The sequence below is a fragment of the Falco cherrug genome, chromosome 4 (assembly GCF_023634085.1).
Source record: "Falco cherrug isolate bFalChe1 chromosome 4, bFalChe1.pri, whole genome shotgun sequence".
NCBI lineage: Eukaryota > Metazoa > Chordata > Aves > Falconiformes > Falconidae > Falco > Falco cherrug.
In genome coordinates, this window is record NC_073700.1 from 22,734,163 (window position 1) to 22,751,031 (window position 16,869).

At 42.9% G+C, this 16,869-nt stretch overlaps 1 long non-coding RNA gene across 1 annotated transcript; it reads left to right on the plus strand.

Annotated features, from left to right (window-relative positions):
• The first annotated feature begins 227 nt into the window (after nt 1–227).
• On the plus strand, nt 228–3,476 carry LOC114017064 (uncharacterized). The gene is made up of 3 exons (XR_003561873.2): nt 228–362; nt 1,940–2,030; nt 2,650–3,476. It is a non-coding gene; the product is annotated as an uncharacterized LOC114017064 (long non-coding RNA).
• Nucleotides 3,477–16,869: the final 13,393 nt, after the last annotated feature.

Here is a 16,869-nt window from a genome sequence, read left to right on the forward strand (position 1 = left end):
GTAAAACGTTTTGAGCTTGAGGAAAACTGGCTATAAAATCCTTTTTTTACTGTTACAGAAATTCATAGCCATTCTTCTCAGTTTCTGCTGTTTTATTTTTGTTTGTTTGGGTTTTTTTTACATTTTAGTAATAACAATATTTAACTTTTTATTTTAAATTTCCTGTGTATATGTTATCCTTCATGAATGCATGTTGCTGCGTGCCTCTGCTGTGAAATTCAGTAAAACTCCCGCACCAGAAGGACCGTTGTGTCACCGAGCTGTTAAGAGAGCATCCCTGCTCTGCTTCTGTTTCTTTGCTGAAATAACCCTGCCATGAGACGAAAGAAAACTAACAGCATTTTACCGGCCATGAGTGAAAGGTAAATTACTGTTTAGACTAACTACTAGGTATAGCAAGCATTTTGGTAATGCCAAATGCAACTACAGGTTTTAATACAGGGACATTGCTTATAGGTCTCATGAAAGAAAGTCTGTTGGCTGCATTAATTCCCCAATGACAGATTAATTTCCTCCCTTTACAATAATTATGCATGTGTACTGTTGTTGTATGACTCATTCAGTCTTTCACATATGACACCACGGCCTCATCTGCAAAAATGCTGAGCGACCTGCAGGCTCCATTGCCTGCAAACATCTCACAAGTATTTCAAAAATATAAACACAGAACTGAATTTATTATTATATTCCCTCCCCCTTCCCCCCCCCCCCCCCCCCTTGAAATAGGAAAGGTGAATGGCATGTTAGGAGCTTCTTTTTGTCCAGCACCTTGTTTGGGTACCTATACAGAATTTTAATATTATTAAGTTCCTTAGCTGGAAAAATAACTGCCCTTGTCCAGCCATCATACTGAATATATACATACAGGTGTCAGCCTGAGGCTTTGAAAATGCTCAAGCTGTGCTACAGTGTGCTGATTTGTTCATTCCTGCAATCAGATACATGTTGTGGATTTATATAAAAATTGTATCAAATATTTATACAGAATTTGTTGGAGAAGTTTGTCTCTATGGGCATTGCAGGTTATACAGTGATTACAGCTTTGCTGGGCAAAAGTAAACCTTTACTTTGGTAAATCATAAAATAGGATTGCACCCCACATCAGTACCATTTGAATGCAGTCCTGCTTTAGACAAGAGAACTGACATCTCCGGTAGAGCCATGCTCCATTTTCCAGTCTTCATATTTTGAAAAATTGGCTGGGTTAGGTCTTGTCCTGCAAATTGTTATGATGTGAATATTATTCATAGAAATGAATATCTCTGTTGGCGTGAGTGAGGTGTCTGTGTTGCTATGAATTCCTTAGGAGGACAGGAGTCTGCAAGTTCAGCTGAAATGCCAGAGAGCACATCTTGAACTTTTTGTTCTGTGGAAAACAAATGATCGTATAAGCAAGTAATTGCTGTACTTTATGGAGTAGGGAAATGGCAGTATGCAGGGTCTGGTCCTCGCCAGCAAATTGCAGTGCCCTTGTGTACGTGGAGAAGTGACTTTTTCTCCCAGCGATGTGACACGTTAGCGACACTAGCCTGCAGGGCGAAACTCCTGTAAGGTTTCCTGCTAATCACAGGGACTTTCTCCTGCTTTTCTTATAGACCCTCATATTTTTGTTTGCTGTGTCAATATACATCATGTGTTGTGAAACTGAGGAGGGGTAGGGAGGACTGGGTGCACGTGCAGTTGCATTTTGCTTTATTTGGTGCGCTTAAAAATGGGTGAAGCTGACAATTTGGAATTCATAATAATTAAATGGTGTTAGAGCTGGCTGCTAGGAGCTTCAGCATGACTCCCTGTGCACAGACAAATGCAGTATCATTCATTGCTTTTGCTATGTTAAATTACAAGGGGTGGCGGGGGGGGGGTGGGGATCTCATTTAGAACCTACTGAAGTGAATGGGATGACTTCATTGATTCAAGGCGATTTTGTTCTATATTTTAGGACCTTATGTAAGAGCTGCCTACGTCTTCCCTTTCCCCGTACAGCTGGAGGAAAGCTGAACACACGCTTCCCCAGTGTGCCTCTTCTGTGGGTAAGGCAAGTGAAGATAACAGTTGGGTAATTCATCATTTGGCTGCAAAAGGTCGATGGCGTTATCTGCTTGAGCAACAGTAATGGGTCACACGACACTGGTTTGTGCCAGATGCTTTGGCGGGTTACAGGTTAATGCGGAGGGCATAGTGTTGTCCAGATTTTTCAAAAAGCTGACTTTTCAGGATTGGTCTAACGTAATGTTCTGCCTTTGATCTGTACTTGTAAGAGGTAATTTCTGCAGCTTGTAATGTGTTTTATTTCTCACGCTTACAAACCAAAAAATGGACAGCCTTTCCAACTCCACGTTTGTGGAGTGAGGTTCATTTAAACAGTGGCTGAGATTAAAACAGAGAAAAAAAGCTTCCTGGGCACGATTCTGGGACTGTTGCAGGCTTGTGCAGTGCCTGCTGCCATCAAAGCATGGACTGGCTACCTCAGACCATGTCTCAAAGGCTTCTTGTCCTTACGGGGAATAAAAGTGCACAGTGGGATTCGGGTGTTGGCGGATGCTCTGTGCAAGGACAGAGCGCTGGGCCCCCGCAGCCTCGTGCCTGCTGCTCGCAGCTCCTGCACCGCACAGCCGGGATAGCGAGTCAGGGCTCTGCTTGTTCCCCCAGGCTGCGGTCGGGTCCAGCTGTGTGGGAGATGCTGCATTGGATCGGTGCTGCCTTAACGGGCTGCGTGGCTCTAAACCAGCTATGCCGAGGTACCCCAGCCCACCAGGCACCGTGGGGCGTGCGGGTGCCACGGGCAGGCGGGATTGTGCTTTTCTCCTCTGCGCTGATCTCTCAGATGCTGAAATTACCGCGGGAGACGTCCTGTTCTCCAGGAACGCTCACAGCCGGGAGAACCGAGCTGCGTTTGAAGCCACGGTTCCTCCTCTGTTACCCCGAAGGAATTCTGCTTGTGCATGCAGAGCCACAAAAGGGCTGTAGTGCTGAATTTCCTTTGATGCAAGAGATATTTATTGGTATTACTCACATGTAAATAGGCTTCCCTGCCTTTGCCTCTAAGAGAGGATTTGAACAATTTCCACATGAGAAATCCACTTGGATGGTTGTTGATTTGAAAACAAAGCTGGTTTCTAAATTCTGACTTGGTTTCCCACAAGTTTGCTGCTCCTCTGCTCTTCCTTTTTCCATTTTCTTTGTAAATACAGATTGACATCCGTAAAATTTCTGCCTATTAGAATTGTGCCTTCGTCAGCATCTCTTCCTTCAGGAACTTTGTGTGATAATTTCTAGAAGCCATTCCTTGTCTTCCAGAAGTCTAGTCTTAGAAAATAAACAAACCCAGACAAATGCATTTTTAGTCTGGAAAGGCACAAATAAGTAACCTGTACTTTTTAAATCAGGCGCTGTAGAAATGCTGAGCTTTAAGTCTTTGTCCTAGTAATTATTGTCATCACTGTTGTTATTAAAAGACATAAGATTTTATTGCTGATAATTTGGAGGCTTTGATACATTTATTTGAACTGACTGCTCCTTTGGCAAAGAATAATTGCTTAAATTTCTCTCATGGGCTTTTGCTTCTATAAAAAGATTGTTGACCTTGAAGCTTTTACTTGATTTTGAATTCTTATTCAAATGCGAATACTAATAACCTGGGGAAGGGGACGTAACTTCCTAAGTAGATGTTACTTTTGAGTTCTGGGGACCTTGTGCAGAAAAATAAGATTTTTCTTGCATTGTCAGAGACCCCCAGCCTCTCACTTAATTGGTGGTTTGGGGTTTTTTTTGTTTTGTTTTGTTTTTTAAGAGTAGGAAGGTAAGGTTTTCATTTTCATAAACAAATGTTGATGGTATTTAAGTTCTTTGACTGCTGAAGATCTGTGCTGTGTTGCTTGATGGACCTTTTGGCATTTGTGTTGTTTTGTTTGGATTATTGTGTCTGGGAAAGGGTATTACGAAGGGCAGCACTGTGTACCTCCTGCATCACTTTTTCTTTCTGCAGCTTTCCAGCTCTTTTAATACCAGAGCTGCCTGTGTAGTCCTTAGGGTAAGCTTTTTCCCTTCCCTTTATTTGGTGAAGAACAAGTGTGGGCTTTTGGTGCTTCTGCAAAAGTAGTATTCTCAGAATTATCAAAAGCAAATGTGAGCGTTCGTTTCACCCAACTAGCTCTCTCAAAAATGAGATAACAGGGCTTTTGGGACAAGTTGGTGATAAGCTAGAGCATCAAAGCAGAGGCGGGGATGTCCCTGCTCTCCCACGGCCTTGCTGGGTAACTTTTGGCAGGTCACGTCTATCTCCCTGAGCATTTGTTTCCCCGTCTGCACGGAGGTTATAGTGCCAGTCTTCCCGGCGAAACAATTCCAGGTTTGCTGGCAAAGCCAAGGGTACTATATTTGTGGTAATTGTGTGTTTAAGTGCCTTGCTCATTGGAGTCTCACTGAGATACTGCACATCTCTGAGTCCTGCTTCAGCTTCAGCTGCTCCTGACGCTGCACAGAACCCGCTCAGCGCCTGGCCCTGCTGACGGTCAGAGGCAGAAGCAGTGCTTCTGCAGGGAAGGGTTGCATGTGGGTCTGACTGCTATGGGAGGAGAATAGTTTAGTTTACTTTTTCTGTTTTACTTAATTAAAACTTTGTGGATCCTGAACTTCCAGATTGGTGATTTCTGTAAGAACAACTCCAAGGAGCTTGGTATAAACACTGTGCATCTTCCCCACCAAGCAGCTCTGGAGTCTTGTGCAGAGGTGTGCTGCTTTCCTACATGGAAAATGGTGATGCCATGAATGCTGCTGAGAGGCAATGGTGAATAAACCCATCAGGAGACATGGCTGGATTACCAGAGAAAAGCTTTTATTTACATTACAGATGATAAGAACTGACAGAAGTCTTAAAAGATACAGATATAAGAATTTGAGAATTTGTATGCTTATTGAATTGCTGTCAGGTGCAGCAGCCAAACACACTTAAACGTGATTTTTACTAGAGGATCTTGTGGAGATGTTCAAATAATTAAAACTCAGATATATTTCTTTGGTAGTGTATTCATCTTGTTCAGTGAGAAGCATGTTTGAAGGCTCTGCAGCAAACAGGAGAGGTCTGGACAGACAGCTTATCAAAGGTTTCTAAAAATAAGCTTCAAGTTTGCCAACTGATTTGTAAATTGTAATGCTCCAGGTTGTGGGCAGTTCTCAGAGAGGAAAGGGTGTGAACTGAGTGTGTCTGTGCTGGCTGGTTCCTAGCTGTGATTATTGCAAGGTGGTTTGCTATTTCTACAAGAATATTTCTGTTCCTTGATCCTCCAGCTGCTGTTGGGAGGAGGTGATGGCCAGGAGTCTGCTGCATCTGGGCCATTCGCTGTTCACTTCCTGAAGTTGTGTTGCATGAAATAGTGTGCGTTTAGGTGATGGACCTATTCAGCTGTGGTAATAACAAAGAATGATTTAGGAAGTAAATTAAGAAGAAAAAAAGAGTTGGATAACAACATATAATAGTGCCAGGCAGTGTAAAAGACTCTGGAGAGCTCCGAAATGTCATGGTTTCATGCAGTGTGCAAATAAGGATGAAATTGAAAATCAGCTATTTTAGGGAAGGTAGCTCTTAATTTGCGTGAAATAATAATCAAATAATTATCAGGCCACCTTAAACAGCAGTATTGAAGGTCACTTAACTGCACAGAATGAGACAATAGAATAAGATATACGTGGCATAAATTTTTAAATAGAGGTATAATTACTGATGGGATGTGTTAATTTATATTTTGAATAATCACTTCTATGTTTCTATATAATAACTGACTTTAGCGTGCAAACATCTAAGAATGTTTGACTCTTAGATGGTTCTGTAGTATTGAGCTCCAAGTCTTAGCCTGAAACTGTTAGAAACTGAGGCAATGTGTAAATAGGACATGAAGATTTTCAGTTATCTTTAATCAGGAAAGTAAAGATTAATGAGTCCAATGACAAAAGGACATCTCTTTGTGTTGGCTTGTAGGCTCTGGTGGGTAAAAGGCCGGAGGAGTCAAAGTCCTCTCATGCATAGTTTTAAAATACTCCTTTGTTTGTGAAAAAGCGAAGCAGACACCGTTGTTCCATCGAGCTGCTGAAGTGGATGCTGTGAGCTGCAGACCGCAGGCGATTGCTTCCAAAGGGCTCTTGCTGCAGTACGTCAGTGATGATCACTGGCTGCTTTGACATCCTCCACTTAGCTCTTGCTTCCCTTTCCATGGAAAGGTTGTAAACTTGGCAGCATACAAAAAAAAAAAAATGTGTCTGGTCAAGTGTGGCGCAAATGAGTTGAACTTAATGGTCAAAAAGTAGAGTGCCACCTGTTTTCAATGTTTTTTAATGGCAGCAGTAGTGCGTCAAACGTCTTGGCTTTAGAATCAAAGCTGAAATAAGCAATAAAAAAATGTTGTCTGCGTTGAATGGTTTAAACTATGTATCCTATATTAGGCTCAGACAGAAATTTGAATATTATACCAGTACTGTGGTCTTTAAGAAGTACATTATTTTTATTATTCTTCTTCACATCCATGCCTCATATGTTCTCTTTTATTGGAGTTAATGGCAAATACTCTTAGGTAATAACAAGGGTGCAGGTTAATTATTCAGTAACTACTGCTAAAGAATGCAATGTTTCCACTCTCGGTACAAAAAGGCTTCATTTTCCACCATGTTATTAAAGATTCTCACTTAAGGGTCCTGAGAATGAATTATTACTTCTGATTTAGGATCATCAAAAAGCATGTCGTTTTTGCCTTTATTTAATTGGCTTGTGATTTAATGTTAATGAAATATGTGTACCTCTGCTCTTATGTTTTAAAAATGGAGCTTGTCGGGCTGTATCCAAGCCAGGGGAACTCGGCTGTGGGGCACTGTGGTCATGTTTCTCTGCCGACGGTGATGTCCCATGCAAATCCCAGAGTGCTGGAGTCTGCTGAGAGCAGCACCTTGTGGTCTGAACACTCCGGGCTGCAGGGTAAGATCTGTCCCTGTGCAGATGTTCATCTGAAATTACCCTGCATCACTTCAGCTGCTCATGTTTAACACATGTATTGGGTTTAGATAGCCAACTAAAGGATAAGTCACTGTGTTGGGTTGTGAGAAATGTGGTTTCCCTGTGTTGAACAACCCTCCGCTGCACATATGTGCCTGGATACGTGTCTGCTGGAGCTCCGGTGGATGGAGCCGTGGGGATCCCGCACCAAGCCGGGCGGGAAAGCAGCACTACAGCGGCTCAATGGTGAGATTTGATGCAACCGCTGCTGATGGGTTTTCCTCTTGTCCCTTCTCCCAGCAGCAGGGCTGGAGGGTGCTGTGGGAGGAACCTGCGTTCTGCACCCATAGGGACTCCTGCTTACAGTCATTCCTTGCTGGCTTCTGTGTGTGTGTATGTGCAGGCTATAAACCTGCCGAAAGGTACCGTGCTCTGCATGTCCACCCAGGGGCTGTGTGGGACCCTTGTGGTGGTGGGGCGGCCAAACTGGGAGCCACAGGGAACCTCAGGTTGCGGAGGGGTGGTGGAGAATTTGGCACGGACCTTTGTAGCAAAGAACTTGGAAATCTGAAAGGGAGAGAATGATTCCTAGCTCAGAAAAATGAATTAGTAAGCAGACAATGGAATGCAACTTAAAAGCAAGGTGTTTGCCCCATCTCCTGTGGGTGAATCGTCCCCCTCAGCCCCACTGCAGGGCTTGTCCTGCTCAGCCCGCTGCTGTCTTGGGGGCATGAGGGGCTGTCCTCTGTCTTTCTCTGCCCCCCCACCCCCCTGCTCCTTTCCTCCCCCTTGTATCACCACGAAATTCAGAGTGACCACTGGTTGCAGGAACGCAACAGTGATTTTTTTTTTTCTTGAGGGCCAGGCATTTGCAGCAGTGTTTAATTAATAATAATAATAAATCCTCTCACCCCATCCGTCTCCCACCACTTAGGTGAGCATTATCACAGAGACAAAACTGGGGGCACTGGGGTTAATTAACTTGCTCCGGGCTGGTGTTCAAGCCAGATGGGATCTTCAGTCAAGAAAACCCCACAGTCAAATGTAAGGAAATTAGATGTGTTGCAGCCTCCACGGGGGCTTATGTAGGCAGCCACAGCAAGGTCACAGAAGGCACAGAAACAGCAAAATGAGAAATGCATGTACAAAGCACAAACAAATAAAGGGGCAAGAGAAGAAGGGAAGGTCTGGGGAGGAAAACAGGGGTATGTTGCAGGATTTAACTGAAAACTAATGCTTTTTTGCTCCTTGTTGCCCTCCCCTCTATGAGTGAGGCCAGACCTTCAGATTTGTGAGGCTGCTGAGCACACACCACCCTCTCCTGCCTTTGGCCTGACTGTAGGTAAGCAGCCTGTGTCTATGACAGGCCTCTTGATCCCAAAATATGTGCAGCAAAGTGTGTATTTACTGTAATCAGCCTCTAGGCTATAGATCAACAGCACTTTCTGCTTTGTGCAACTTCTCAAATGAGTCATGTTTCTCTCTTCATTTGAATGTACATGTCCTCTAAGCCAGTTGATAAATCGTTCTTCCCTAACTCAATTAAATGTGGTTGTGTTTTCCTGTAGTGCTACAGTTTAATTCACAGCATTGCAGCGAATGTACCGTAATGATGCTTCTTGTAAGTTATTTGTACATGTTGCAGTTCTGTCTCAAAGAGCTACTGCTGTAAAGTGAAATATTATTTTATACGGAGGAATAAAGGCTTCTTGAGCTGTACTTCTAATAGGACCTCTGAGAAAGGTGCATGGAGGATCCTGAATGTCAGCAGAAGACCTCGGAGCTATGCCTGTTCACCCTGACGTACCTGGGCGCTTTGGAGGTGAAGCAACAAGCGCTCATGATTCGGATGGGAACTTTTGTTGACATAAATTATCATGATTCATTACAGTCATGGGGAGCAGTGGCAGCTGCTACCATCTGTAGCTCAGCCCTGTTCAATATACAGCCCCAAACCTCCCATCACTGTGTCTTGAAAGGATCATGCTACATCAAGTGACGATCTCCATTTTCTCATCTGATATTGCAGACTCTTTTCTACAGCAAGCTATTATCAGAGTGTTAAATTTTTTCAAATTAACATCTGAAGACCTCTTCCATTCTGGGGGGCTTTGAAAGCTTGGGTGATATATCAGTGACCAAATGTAATTGGTTTCTCTAAAGTTTGGCGTTCTAAAAGGAAATCTGACTTGGATGTATGTAGTGAATGATTTAATTTATGTAGAAGCAATGGGTCTGAAAAAGGAGGAGGAGGAAAAATTGTGATATGGAGGCTGAATTCATCTTAAGTTATGAATAATAGATGACTCACTTGGGAATGTTTTTTTGCTAGATTTAAATTAAATCTCATCAAATACATGATAATTGGATATATTTATAAACCTGCAAAGCCTACTCAAGGGGATTTTAGTAATATTGTCAATACTACAGGTCAACCGTAAAACTAGTCAGAATTAATTATTGCAAGGAGTTGTACCTGGCTGCAATGGCAATTCATTATAGTAATCCCTGGAAACTGAGGTTTCAACAGTCTGTCTTTCTCATTCTGGGTTCTCGTTCAAAGTACTTTTAGGGGGTTTAGTCAAAACAGTGTTGTGGTTTACCAGGCACTCCAGAAGAGTGAAGCTGTTAATGACTCACAAAACTGGCTTCCTAGGGACTGCTATGTCCCAGCTAGGTCTTTGCAGGTCTGAGTGACTTGGTACTTTGCATGTACTCAGGACTTTCATATACATAATGGCGATACTGCATAATCTTGTTTGTGCTTTACATTGGCTGGACAAGTGAGGGCTCCATCCTTCAGCTGGCCAACTATTTCTCACAGCACCTGCGGGAGCTCTGAGAAGGCTAATGAAGGGAAATTGGATTGAGTTGGCCAACAAATTCAAATCTTGGTGATATTTGCTCTCCCGGCTGGAGAAAACCATTGGCATGAAAACATTTCCGTCTTCTGCTCCTGCCATGTACAAGCTGCTGTGGTGTTTGCAAGGCTTTTGCAAGATGAGAGCAAACAAAAGACTGATCTCAGCTTGCACCCTCAAGCGCTGGTTCTTTTCTCCTCACATTTTGTGTCAGGTTGTCTAGAATTTTTTCTCCTCTCAGTGGTACAAGATGTCTCACCCTCTGGCCCTCTCTTGTTTTTCACAGGAGGATAGTTATGGTTGTTTCAACATGGTCTACAAACCTGTAGCTGGGTTGAGTTAATCTGGCCTCTCTGGGTTGTATTTGCCTGATCTGCATGTGATAAGGCACTCCTCTGATGCTTTAAGGGCTGTAGCGTTCTCTACTGATGAAAATAGTTAGGTATTTACTGGTTTTTTCCTACAAATTATCAGGTCATTTTTAAAAATGAGCTCATTTTAATCTAATTCTGCGTGTGCAACTGTCTGGAGAGTTATTTTCAGCTCCAGTAGTTGCAGTTTGCAGTTATGCTTCTTTTAAGAAAAGACAAGTAACAGCTCTATATTTTATGGGAATTACTGGTGATCTTTCAGAACAACTTCTGTTTAGGATAAGTAATAGAAAAATAAGAAGCCAAAGGGATAGTAATGTGGACTTGAAAAAGCACAGAGGAAGTAGGAATAGATGTGAAGATTACTGAAATATTAACATTTGACCACTTAGACATGAATATTTCAATTAAAAAACATGTAATACTTATTGAAGTGAAATCAACAGTTCCTAACTAACCATGCCTTCTGATCATAAAAAAGCAACATTTTATTTCATTTACTTAATTGCTGTGATTCATGTGTGCATTCAGACATGTCTGCAACCTGTCTACTGTATCTTATATAGGTCATGGATTTGAAGTGAGGTGTCAAGAAATGCTTCAAGTACCTTAATTAATTCCCGTCAGGAGTGTGGATGTAGGGGCAGCGTTTTTTACTCTGTGTTTCCACCCATGTTTTGATACTTCTTGACTACAGGGTGGCACTGTGGGTGTCTTGCCCAAGTGCTGCTAGTACAGGCATGGCTAAAGGTCATGTCCAGTTTTAATATACTTTTAAATTTGATGCTTATTTTCTGTATTTCCATGGAACTTGTGACCAATTCAAACACTTCAATTTCAGCAGCATTTTGTCAGTTTATTTACTGGGAAAAAAGCTAGTAACTAGAGTCTGTGCTTAAGGTAGGCTGCCTTAGGTTTCACATTTATTTTTATTAAAAGGCATAAATCAGCTTTGCAGTGCCTTGTATCAAAAAGTTCTACCCGTAATTTTTTGTATCAGTGGTTTAATCGTATACATTATTGACCTCTACAGTGTTGCTTGGGCCACGAAGCCAGGCGTGCTGCAGGGTCCCAGCTGGGGACGTGGCAGTGTGTCCCTGTGTCCGTGTGTTGGGGGTGGGTGGGTGCCAGGTGAGCGTGTAGATAATCTGCTGTGAGGAGGGAGGGATTTCACACTGGTTGCTCAGTGACGCTCTATGCCCCAAAAGAGTTTAATCATGAATCTGCTTCCCATACAATGCTGGCATAAAGCTTTCACCATTTCTAGATGTCCTCTGCTCCCCTGTCCTGGGGGCTGCTGATGCCGGAGCAGGGCTGTGTATGTGCTTCTCATCTATTATTTGTTATCCAAAAAACCCCCCAAGTGTCAGCTTCTATTAATACCCACATCTGCAGCTATGCTCCCTTACATATAAGTATTACCAAGAACCTCAGACCCTGATTTTGCAGATACCTTATGCAAACAGGATGACAACTTCCCCTGCAAGCTGCATGACAGAGGCATCACCTGCAGAGCAACAGTGATTCTCCTGCCAGGGCTCCCCAGCTGGGGTGAGGTGTCACTTCCCAGCGATGAATAAGGCTCTTCCAAATGAGCCACGCGCACTAATGTTGTTGAGAAACCTCAGAAGCATTTGGCCTAAGATGTTCTAATATTCCTTGCAAAAACAGCTGCTGCATTACTTTGCATTCCCCTCCCTGTCATTGGGAACAGGGAAAGAGAGGAGAGTGAACACAAGGAATTACGATGCTCATTGCTTGGAAAGGAGGAGAATGAGACTGAAAAGTCTTGGGAGATTTGAGGCCACCACTGGTGGAACTGAGTGCTGAAACCAGCAGTAGTAAATACTTCTGGTCTCTTTGATGAGATTTAAGATTTACTGAAGAGGATTTTTTAAAAAATGTTTTCTGTGTTAGTAAGCCAAAGATTTTTGATACAGAAGAGGTACTTTCAGAAATTTAATACAGATTGTCAACAATCTGTCTAGTGTTTAACAAAGGGAGTGGGTTAATCCAGTGAATGCGAGACAGGAATACGTGATACAAAGCATCGGTACCTGAGGGAGCAATGCAATGCAGCAACGGGGAGCAGAGGAAGCAGTGAAAAGCTGGTCTGTAGCTTTGCACAGGGATTTCTGGATTTGCTGAACCCAGTGTAATGCGTGTGCCCATAACCCCATGCATCCCACCATTGCCTGGCTTGAATTTGTGTCACTGAACTTGATTCTTGTTCCTGCATTCTGGTGTAAATCAGGAGGCACACTGGACATATCAGAAAGGTGCGAGTGGGGTCCAGGGTGGTGCTGGGTTTGGATTGCCTGTAGATATCCAAACCCTGTGGTATGTGCCTGCAAATATAAAAGAAAGCCTTTTCCTTCTCCCTGTGGCTGGGGGCTGCAGGGCCAGGAGGTGCAGGGGCCAGGCTGCCGCACAGCCACCGAGCAGGGATGCGGTGACCACACCTTGGGTACCGTTCAGCTGTGATGCCCAGCTCCCAGCAGCTTTGACGGCACATGGGTCCATGCTCTGAAAAGTGCCTTGCTTAGCAATAATTAATTTTATTTTCCCCATAACTAATCCCTGTTGTGAGAGATGAGCCTTGCGAGGGGCAGGTCAGAGTTTAGAGCAACAGGACCTGATAATAGGCTGGACCTAAAAATGTGTCACTAAATGAGGGGACACACTATGGGCATGATCCTGGATGGCACCGCTCATTTAAGATCTTTTAATATACTAGAATTAAGTAATACTATAAATGAGATTTGAGGCTGATGGCTTCTTAATTATATTTTAGCATTCTGTGTTAATTAATTTACTGAAATGTTTCAGGATGTTTTCCCACATTGCATGCCTCTCCCCCTCCTTCCTCCCCAAGGAGCAGCTGACAGCAGTGACGTGTAAGTGCAAATTAACCTTTACAATGGCCACATCATTTCACCATTTGAGTAACAGAAACCATGGTGGAATATTTGTTCTCTACAAAATATAAAGCAACTGAACATCTTTCTTAACAAATGAATAACAGAGTTTAAATAACCATGTCAAAGTATCCCTCTGAAAAATTTCTGATTTGGTTGCCTAATCATTGTAATTTAGTGTAGTTTCCTTCTGAGAAACTGTATTATTTGGGAGGCCATACAAGATCCCAAAAGTACAACTTCATTTCTGCAGATGTGGAAGTTTTCTTACAACGGAGGAGATCTAGGAGGTTTTTGTCACCAGCTGAGAGCTCATCCTGAAGCTTCTTATCTCAATAAACTCTGCTCCCCACTGGTGTTCATGCTGGTTAGTGTGTATTACAGAATAACCAGTTCTGTCTTGATTATAAATATATCACTTTGATGGTAAACATGATTGAGTTATGTTCCGGGTGGGAGGATTCTTCTCCAGCACTGATGGTCAGCGGGGATCCTCCCCAGCTCTGTGGCAGGGTTACGGACAAGCCTGATTTTTTAACCACATCAGGGCAAAGTTTTGGTTTTGCATCATGGTTGCAAAATGCCAGGTATGTGACATGTTATGAATAGTCTCTGTGACTGAAAAAGTCCACGGTCATGTGCAGGGAGGCATGACAGAGCATCATGGCTGGGTTTCGTGCGTGATGCACGATGCGGGTGAAGTCTCTGCTTCCCCCTCTCTTCCATGCTGCTTGTTCTGTGCTTCACCTTAACTTTCCAGCATAACAGCAGTTTCAGAGCATCCTCCTCAGCACCCCTCTCTCCCCCCAAAATACTGAGATCATGTGAATGGCACCTGCTGCTGCACCTCTCTGGGTGCTGCAGGGAGCCAGGATTGTGCTCCTGCAAATTGAATAGCCAACATTCACACTACACCCCCCAGCAGACAGCAGAGGCTCAGAGCACCTCCCAGAGATGACCAGTTAAATGAAATGGACTTTAAAAATCACATGAACACCTCTTTATATGATAAAGTACAATGGTTAAAGTGTTTCCAGTAAGTAATTTCCCAGAGTTTCTGAGATGATTTCTGAAAAGACACCATTCATTGCCCTCATTATGCCAATTCCAGATGAAAATGAAGGCCATATACTCAACTATATGAAAGTGAAGTGAAATATTTAAGGGCACTTTATACTGTGTAAGTTACTGCTAAATCACCTGATGTGGTACCTGGGATTGAAATTAGAGGGCATTAAAAATATGTTACTTGAAACTCATGTCCTCTTCACTTGATTTGTGCATGTTCTTTTAGGTATGTGACAAAAAGAAAGAGGTTTCAGGAAAACAGCTCATACACTCATAAAACTGGTAGAGTTTATTCTCCTGAGCAATCCTTCCTTACCAGAAACTCTTGTGATAAGGGGGAAACCACCACCTTTATCTTCCAGGGAGCTGAAGGACACCATCTGCTTCTGTTAGAGGGTGGTGATGGTGAGGAGGAGCATGGCGAGAAGGGCAGAGGACCCTTGAAGGTGCCCTGTTAGTTATGTTTGGGTTGGAACTGGCCTGTGGCACAGCTGAAGGACAGACCTTGCTTTGGGGCTGAAGCAGCAAAGGCAAGAGTTGAAGACATTAGAACACTGGGCTGCCATTCTCTGAGACGACAGTGGTGTAGGATTTAGGAGCCTTGGGTGTAAGGATTGGCGTGGAATCCCAAATGCAGGGGATGGAGAAAGCCTCAGGGAGTCCAGCGCTGTGATAGGTGAAAGATTTCAGATCTGAGTTTCTGGCTTTTGGTGACCTGCAATTTTTTATGAACTTTTATTTTAAAATAATTTTAAAAACCCTACCATTTTACAGCAGCAGGGACAATAAGAGAAAGGAAAACCACAAGTCATGTAGCCAGCTGCGGTCCAGGATGACAATGTATAAGGAATAAGCCATTTGTGGAATCCTAAATGGAGAAGGCTGGAGGAGGGGCAAGAAAAATGCCAAAAAGTAAGAGTCCTTTAGGCAAAGTAGATAATTGAACTGTGACGGATGTGTGATTTTTCTTTTTTTTCTTATGTATCCAGGCAACTATTTGCTTTAGATATAATGACTGCTATAAATCACAGAACAAAGTTTCTAGCCCCAGCGCATGCCTGAAACAGAGCTGCTGCTGCTCTCCAGCTACTAAAGCATATTTCTTGAAGCAACAACAGGTTACCTATCATTATGTCACTCACCCTGGTGACATGATTGCAGCTTATGCAGGGCATCATTTAGGACACCTTCTTCGAGCAGCTCTAGTCTTGTGGCTATAAACAGCAAAAAAACCTGAAGGAACTGTATAACATTTTACGAAAAAATTATGTCATCTAACCTGTGAATTTCTGAATAGCACACTGAGATTTGCAGTACAGTGATCTGAGATGGTTCCTCTCTCTCCCATTTCTCTGGTTTGGGCTACCATTCCTCCTGAGTGGGTGAGAGACCCAGGGCCAGTGCCTGGTCCAGACGGACTGAGAGAGGGATGCAGGCATGCAAGACCTGACGATGAAGATTCTGGGAGAAAAAATTTCCACTTCTGAAGTTCTGTATTTTATATTATTATCAAGCCCTGATTTTTAGATCTGAATGACTTTTTTTGGTTTACTGCATTGCTGTTTGGCTTTGTGGGAAGTATGATCTTTGATAGGGTTATCTGAATTTAAGGATTTCAAAGATTAGTATTTGGTTATATACTGTGCCTGAATTTAAAAGAGAATGGCATGTACTGTGGCTATTTGAAAAAAAAAAAAAGCTGGTTTTTTCCTTTTGTGTGTGAAAAATGAGCTACCCGTTGAAAGAAGAGCTCGTTCCACACTGCTACATGTGTTTCATGCATATTCACAAAGAAGTTTTGAAAAATATACTGCTGTGGTTTTGCTGCTGGAGGTAGAGGAGAATATTAAAAAATCCCATTTTTTCCTACTGCTTCACTTCTGCTGTTGTCTAAACACCGAGTGTTTGCTGTCCTGTCGGGATTAACTGATGTTTGTTCAAGGTGGGAGAGATGTTTTTAGAAAATAGATGGGTTTGAACTGTTTGTTTCCCCCAGGAACTGGTGAAATGGAAGCTGATTTAGAATTGTTCTCTGTAATTTTTACTATTGGCCCTAATGAAAAATACCCTGATGTGGAGAGTCTGTGCAAAAGGTGCTCATTTATCTCGGTCCTTCCACCACATGGCAGCCTCAGTTAAAATGCTTGCATGCTGCACTCTGTTTGTGGTGTACTATAAAATGATAAATGCTCTGAAAAATCATATGTTAAGACCTTAGACCTTACCACACTGAGTGGTTGTGGAAATAAATGTAGTAAAGGCATATGAAACACTCAGATAACATTGTGATTGGTGCCACAGAAAAAGGTCCATAGGGAAATTATTAATTTGGAGCATGGCTGGAACAAGATGTACCTTAAAGAAAGCTCCAGAGCAGGTGCTGAGCCGTAGGGATGGAGCAGGACTTTCCCTATCTGCTTATTCTTCTGCACTCAATTGTCTTTGATTTTCAGTCTCTAGGTAGCTGATTATCGCAGACATAAGTGGTAACAGGATTGTCCAAGCTTCAGTCAATGAGTAAAGAGCATGTTTTGAATTTTAGTTCTGCAAAGCTTAGTGTTTGACTCACTGTAGAGCTTGGAGGAGAAACTTCGGAGCTGTGTTGCTGACGTGCAGCCAGCTGCCCACTAAAGTCATTAGGTGCTTCTTGGAGTTAGGAAGGGGTAAGTAGA